Below are 8,778 nucleotides of genomic sequence, written 5' to 3'. Positions count from 1 at the left end.
TAGGAAAGGTGACGTTCTCGTTTAAGTCTATTTCATGTTTTTGTTTTTTTCTCTCAAGAAAAACCTACTGCTTTAATCAAGGGTTGCTCTTTGACGGCTACAGGGTGTAACGCGAGGGTTTGCACATATCTTGTGGAATGAAAGATAAAGTTTCTTTGAACAGAAAATATTTTACAAAACATGTATTTTAAGGCGTCCGTTGTCGCTGCTGGGAATTTTAAAATAACCGTTATCGTTAGTGATGCTTTCACGAGGTGGAGTTCGTAGTGAGAAGTCGGATCTAGTCGCCTGAGATGTAGAAGAGAGCGGAGCGGAGTTGGCTTATAGGAGTGATGGAAGGATTAGGCCGATGTTATTAAAGTATCTCCCAATAAATGTATTCTTTAGGTTTTGAAGAAAAAAAAATGCAGGCATCATTGGAAAACCGTTTCCCGCCCTATCCGTGGTTATTCACTGGCCACCGGGATATATAGAAAAAAAAAAAAAGAGTAAGCCTAACTAAATCTTCATCCATCAAAGATAAAGTTTGCTTATTCCATTAGGACAAACTATCAAAGACTTCAAGTGTAGATCTAAAAATCGTTCCTCTCCATCTAAAGTATTCATCAGATACCAGTCATAAGCATAGAACTAGTTATGATTACTGGTTCAGCAATGTCGTGACGAGGCACTAGAATTCAAAGTTCAAAAATGAATGTTGCCTCAGCAACATTTTCACTACTGTATTGTCTTGCTCTCATGTGGTGCTTCGAGGTATTCCATCTCTAGGGCCCATGTTCTAAACTTTGCCGTTCTTTAAAACAATTTTATTCATCTATGTATGATTCTCTATCCGGTTTATTAAGCTTTCTTGATATCTCTCCAACAGGAACTGCACCGAATGCAGTGCAATAATTCTCTCGCTCATCGAAGGATGTTTCTTAGACCGATAAATGGACACATTGACATTAGATACCCGTGCACATAACATCAAAAGCAATAGAGTGAGGTCGCCTGGTTCACATTGTTAAAGATATCGTTTTTTTTTTTTAAATTTGATAGCATTTTGTGAGATTCCAATGTTTTCTGTAAAATTTAACAAATGGAATGGTTCAACTACCTTCAACTTAATATTGAAATGATAATTTAAGGACTACTGTTTATTGCGATTACTACTAAGTGATAAGAGGTGTCTCCTATCTATTTGGTAATGCATATCTATGGTTGTGATATGACGTTTTTTATCACTTCGTTTCGTTCACGTCAATTTTGCATATAGGAAAATAGTTTTACACAATAAACATAACATAATGTTCTAAAGATATCAGTGACTGTTTTAACGTCATTACACATGATTTCTTCCATCTTTGAAAAGAAAAATAGATAAATAAGGCATGAATCGTGCGTCAGGCAGGTGAACAAAAAATTATGAAACTCTGCCACGAGTTTTTTGGCCAACAGTACATTAAAGGTCTGCATACAAGAAGGACGGTAAACATAGGCATAACCCCAAAGCCCCTTACCAGAAAATAAGCCTCAGAATAAATAGTAAACCTAACCTTGTAGCAGCCCTAATAATGGAGGAGATGTGCACGAATGTAGTTTACATATTCATTCGTCCAGATGAGGAGTGTATAATTCTCACAGCCAAAACTACATTGGGTGCATTACAACGAACCTTCGGAGACGTCTGCTGGATCATAGAAAACCAAGAGGCCATTCATGAAGAAAGCCATCTCTACAAGAGCTGACAGAAGGCAGAGAGGATAACTATGGCCCCTCTTAATAGCCGAAGTGGTGAGCATCGCTAGATCCAGAAACTGACCCTGAATATCCAACAAGAATCAGACCATATGTTACTTATTTTTGTATCTGTATTTGCAAATTAACATGCTACATTATACTAAATATTAAAAACACATATTTAAGGAAACACTAGCACATGGTATCATATATAGAATATTTGTTTAACCACATGTTTAAACTTTCACTTTTGTTATCACACATGTTCTTTGTACCCAAACAAGACGGCACCTTACCAGCAACAAGGACGTCCCTGAAGATCCTCTTGAGAGATTTTTTGGACAGGCCAGGCAGCGGTTTGGGGAATGTTTTACATTGATGTCAAGGATGTCCTTGTTCCTGGTAAAGTTCAGCGTTTGTACCAAACGGTCAAGCATGATGCTATAAGAAAGCATAATAGCAATTCGGATCCCCATGCTGATTTTGGTTAACAGAATTTTACTTATAATGTAGAAAGTTTGCACTGAAATTCAAGAATATTTCGTCAGTTGTACTGATTGATTCATTTATAATGTTAATGATAACAAGCATATTGCTTATTTGTTGTTATGTTATATGTTTTGACTTGACAAAAAAACAATAATTATTTATTACTTTTTAAGTGCAGTTCAATAAAAAGGATAGTCACAGAAAATATGGACTTCCAGAAATTTTTAGTGGGGTCGTTCGACACCACCTCCCCCCCTTCGGTACAGGCCTAAGGCTGGAGATAAAGGGTCCACAGAACAATTATTATTATTAACTGTTCTCCGAACAGAAGCTACGAAGTAACCACTCCTATACCACAGGAGAGGGACCACACACAAAACCTCCTTGAAAAGTAAATACAAGCGTTAATAACAAGCTAACTGTTGTTATAACCCGAGAGGAAGTCAAACGACAAGTGGAACTTACAACCAGGTTTAACAAATTAAATAAAAACCAAATTTAATAATAATACTTAATGAAAAAGGACCACATACTGACTATAATATATATATATATATATATATATATATATATATATATATATATATATTTGTGGGTGTGTGTATGCATTTACACATCTAAGCACTAGCAGAGGAGCGTAAGGAGTTTAACAGCATAGACTCCAGAGGATTTGAAAGACGCGATTGACACCATGTGTCCGAAAGGAGGGTGGATTAGAATGGTATGAAAAATAAAATCTAGGCCAAAGACTAAGCGCTGGGACCTATGAAGTCCCTACGGACAGAAAGATGATTTTAATATAGTTGCAGAAGTCAAAGGCTAATTATCTAGCTGTGACGACTATCTTGAGGTTTTTTTTTTTCCTAAGGCAGACTAAATCACACCTAATAAGATGCGTAGGGGAGAAGAAGAACCGAGGTAGAGCGAATCAGATATAAAGGACATTGTAGCTCGATATATGTATATGAATCACGGAAATGTGATATGACTTATAGATTGGCTACGTGCTGTCAAAAGCACTACAAACACTACCGGAGTCGAGGTGGGTTGATGTTGTCTCCAAACCAACTAATTACCTGCGCGCGAAAGGTATTGAGGGTGAGAGGCTACATGAACTTTTAACCTCTCGTGGTGGTGTAATAGGTAAAAGCTTCACTGACGTTCCTGAATTTGAAAGGATCCATGGGTTCGCGCCTGGTCCAGGCAAGTGATTTATCGAGAAAAAATTCCCCTTCGGTTAAGCAATATTAAGCATATATGAAAATATATTAATTCCGAGGTAGAGCGAATTAGATATTAAAGGACATTGTAGCTCGATATATGTATATGAATCACGGAAATGTGATATGACTTATATATATATATATATATATATATATATATATATATATAAGATATATATATATATATATATATATATTGGGTTTGGTTCATAATCCCGAATCTTAAAATCCTGAATGTATTAAAATCCTGAAATATCAGAATCCCGAAATTTAGATTCCCGAAAGATCAGAATCCCGAAAAACTATAGCCATTCTCCCCATTCCTTAAGTCTCTCTCTCTCTCTTTTTTTATTTCTTTCTTGTCTCTCTTTTTTTCTCTCTCTTTTTTGTGTAATTCCCTATCTATCTATGATTTACAGTATATTTTATAATTTCAATTACATACCGCTTACACACCCTGTACAAATTTTACTTAGTATTTGTTATTCGTTCTATCTTCTTATTCAGTATTTTACTGAATATGGCTTTTATTTTATCTTTTTTTTTTTTTGTAGGCCATTGCCAGCTCTCTCTCTCTCTCTCTCTCTCTCTCTCTCTCTCTCTCTCTCTCTCTCTCTCTTTTCATATATTCGTTTGTCTGAAATTACCAGTAATTGTCCCATATGCAAGGAAACCAGGGATTTGTCCGACATCATTAAAGGATTAACTTTGTGGGGAAACTTAAAACAAAAAGAAAAAGAAGAAATACCTTTATTTCCACACCTTTACAAACAGTATTTGAATCATTAAGAATACATTAAGACATTTAAAACTAGAATATTGAAATATTCTAAATGAAAGATTATGAGCAACAGCCCGAAGATATAAGATCTGGTCGGTTTTCACGATCGTTAACCATATTTTGTATCCTTTCTTCACGACGGATAACACATTTTTTCTTTTTGGACAAGACTCGCCTCGCAGAATGCGTTCACATTCATTCATTACGTGCTGCTGCTCTTTTTGAAACTCACCTATTATGCGATAAACACCGACATGCGTATTGCCTACTAAATTTTCCCATCGCCTGTGCCATGCTTCGACATTGTTCTGGGTACGAGGAAATCCACTTTGGAAGCATTCATACAGAGACCAAAAATTTGGTGGAAACAATGGAGGCGATCGAACAGCTACACCGTTGCGCAGATATTTTCTTATTCTGCCATGCACATAATTAGTTTCAACCAATCGACAAACTTCATGAGCTTCATCAGGCAGATGCAGTTTCAATTCATCGAAAGTTCCTGGTATTTCAGCAGATGGGGGAAGGAATGTTAATGCAAACAAATGACGTAGTTTTAGACTGAAATTTTTGTCGTTACCATATCGTATAGCCAATCCACTGACTGAAGTCTGCGCCAAATACACTGGCCAAGTGGAAAAAAACAAACTCTATTGGTAACCGCTTCAAATTCACTTTTTGTGGCTTTGATTACACTTAACTCTTGATCTGACATTAATTCGAGGGTTTAAACACAATCCATTCTCGTCTGCAAAGTCTACCAAATCTTCAAATGACCGTTTATAAAGTGACTCACTTTTTCCTGTCATTAGAATATATACTAGCGGATATGTTCTAGAGGTATCTGAGCAAACAGGGCATGAATTGTGTAAAGTTGATAAAAAAATTGTGGGGACAGTTTTGAAGGTTCCGTCCATGATCCACATTGAAGCATGTGCTAGTTTCTCTACACTAGCTTTAGTGGCGCAAACATAGAAGTCTCTCTCCTTCTAGAGTCGAATCCTTCACTAAAAACAATTCAGCATTTAATGTTTTTTGCAGCACCAGAGGAACTTCTATATCAATAATAGTCTTTGGTTCTGGAAGATGATGAGCTTGCCGAATTCTTTTAATCGTTTGGCGAAGTGCATTTTTTGATGGCAAACATGGAACAATTTCCGGGTTAGCAGTGGTTGTGCACGATTGTATAATCTGACATGGGGCATCTTTTGTGTTTTAGCTTGGTTTTTTACTTCACCTATGATCTTCGAAACGCGTTCGCTGCACTTGCATTGGGTGAATGGTTGTGGTCTACAGCTTTTTTAAGATATGTTGTCCATTTGAAAATAGGGTTATTGCTCGGCCTTTGCAATTATGCAGTTTCCTACTTTCACAACACCAGTAGTATCTATTGTTTAAACTTTTCTATTTCACCATCAAATAGCCATGTGCATTTAACTTATTAAAACCTTTTTGCAAAGGAACAATTATACAGATCTCTTCCATTGTTGTTATGGGCTTTACGCTTTTAGTATTTTGTAGACCACAATGGAGAAGTGACTTTATGATAACACAGGAACAGACTAAACTACAAAAGACATCGTTACAAGAAGCCTAAAATGGTAATTGCCCCAAGCTCGTACAAGAGAGGGAGAGAGAGATGGTTAATACAAATGGATAATTTACTGGGATTATGATAATTCGGATTTTGATAATTCGGGATTTTGATAATTCAGGATTTTAATTCATTTGGGATTTTAAGTTTAGGGATTTTGACATTCGGGATTTTGATCGGAACCATATATATATTATATATACATTATATATATATATATATATATATATATATATATATATAATATATATATATATATTATATTCATTATATATATATTAGATATATATATATATATATATATATATATATATATATAATAAAAATAACGAACAGAATTAGGTACAAAACTTCCCAACTGATAACACACCCCAAACGCAATTAAAGATAAACTGCTAAAAAATAATACCAAACCCAACCCGAATCAATCACGGCCATTTTTATTCTTCTAATTCTAATCAGCTCTAACGGAGGACATCAGTCACTCCAGTCAGAAGAACACTTCTCCTTCAGATAAAGTCTGCAAGCAACAGAAAGGACTGACTGCTTATACGTCACTGTCACCTCCGTCGAGAGCTTGGACACATCACTCAAGATAAGGGAACTGTGGTGAGCTCATTCGTCACAATTATGTGATGAAATCGCGGATGGATGTACGTATGTGTACAAGGTATATAGAATGGGTCAGGTAGAGTCATCTGTGGGGGGGGTTGCGGCTTATCCTCCCCCCCAAACCCCCACCCACAAGAGCCGCACCTCCTCGAGGACAGGTCAGTGCGAGATGTCACTTAGCGACCGTTTCATTCAAAATCTAGATCACAGGTCACTTCAGTCATCTCTGCAGTGATTTAGTTTTTACCTTCTTCGAATACAAAAACCATAGTATGTATTTTTATATTCATCTAAATTATATTTAAATAATGCCAAAACAGCTGCGCCGTGTTTGGTTGTTATTTAAATAGAAAAAAGGAGGTAACCTTTTTCCGATTCCCTCGTGATGAGGAAACAAGACGGAAATGGGTTCATCGTTGTAAGAGAAAGTACAACTTTATCCCTACTACTCATCGCATATGTAGTCAACATTCTGAAGGAGGTGCATATAAAAAGGCCTGTAGCATAAATGTAAGACATTTATGTAACAGGTACGCAACATATGAATTTGAGGAAAGCAGTGCAGCTTCTTTCGGAAAAAAAAAAAACATCTAACGCTTTAGATTTTACGGAAGTCAGGGACTTTTGAAGAGTATGTTCAGGGAAAGTACAAGGGACTTTATAGCGCTTGCTCACTCTGGTTTCATGTGTTCAATTCAAGGGTACCTTACGACAGAAAAAACTCTAGGCATGCTTATGGGATAAAACATACAATGGAGAAAATGCACTCAAACCAGGCAATGGAGTATTATACGACCTGGCACGCCATATTGAAAATTGTGTATTCTTGCCTTTCAAAGTGGTTTTTTTTTTTTTTTTTTTTGGTCAGATTACGGGTGTTTTTTTAGGATGAGAGTTCTGAATGGACAAATTGTATCGAGTAGGCAAAGAAAAGACAAAGATGCGTAAATTAACTAAATTATTCATAGACAATTCTAAAAGATTTTTTTTTCATTTTTGCCAAGTAATTTTTCATTTCTAGTATGAAGCCAGATACTGCTTTCGTTATCTATGTATATTTATGTTAGTTTACCAAATAATGTATTATAAATAAGCCTATGTAAATAACTGTCAGGTCAAATACTAATCGATTTTTTAAGTCCTATCAAGCATATTAATCTAAGGCTTTTATTATATATTAGAAAGCCAAACATTATCAATCAACGATTTTGTATGTGTACAGTGATCTGTATGAATTCAAAAGAACACCAAACGTGTACAAGATAACAGAGTGGAAAAGGACATATGACTTTCAGGCCTGTGTGGAATACGATCGAACACTACACACACACACACATCACACACACACACACACACACACACACACATATATATATATATATATATATATATATATATATATATATATTATATATATATATATGTATATATATATATATATATATATATATATATATATATATATATATATATATATATATATATATATGTATATATATATATATATATATACATATCATAAAATATGCCCACCAAAATCAACCTTCATTTCCCCAAGTGGCATACTATTGAATAACGTATCTTTCCGTCTAGGAAGATCACCATATATATATATATATATATATATATATATATATATATATATATATATATATATATATATATATATATATATATATATATATATATATATATAAAGGTTTTTGCCACGAAGGAAAAACTGAAAAAGCGAGATAGCCGAGTACTTTCGGAACAAGACCGAAAGTACTCTGCTATCTCGCTTTTTCATTTTTCCTTCGTGGCAAAAAACCTTTATTTATACATAGCATCACGTTTTATATACTTCGTGATCAAGTTATTCATATATATATATATATATATATATATATATTATATATATATATATATATATATATATATAATGTTATAAAGACAACTGGAAGAAAAAAAATCCATAAAATTAGGCAACATCTGACCCAGCTGTACTCTACGCAGCTATGTTACAGAGAAGGCCTCCAGTACATTGAATGAAATATACAAATAAAACCCTATTAACGACAAACCAATAGACTTTCGTTGACAATAACAAAACAGAGTTCGATTTTTATCAGTGTTTACTCATTAATGTCTGTTCGAATAAAAACAAGTAAAAAAAAAACAATAACGCCGAAGTTCCTACTGGTGTTAGCCTGTGTTGTTGACACCTATAGAGGTGCTGGACGCACGATCATGGCTAACACTTAATATTAAATCAGATGAAAAGTACTGAGGCTAGAGGGCTGCAATTTGGTACGTCTGATGATTGGAGGGTGGACGATCAACTGCTAATATTTGGATACAGACATAACCACCGGAAG

This window comes from Macrobrachium nipponense, chromosome 25, assembly GCF_015104395.2.
Source record: "Macrobrachium nipponense isolate FS-2020 chromosome 25, ASM1510439v2, whole genome shotgun sequence".
Taxonomy (NCBI): Eukaryota; Metazoa; Arthropoda; class Malacostraca; order Decapoda; family Palaemonidae; genus Macrobrachium; species Macrobrachium nipponense.
The sequence above is the reverse complement of the archived record's forward strand: the minus strand, read 5'-3'. Positions refer to the sequence as shown.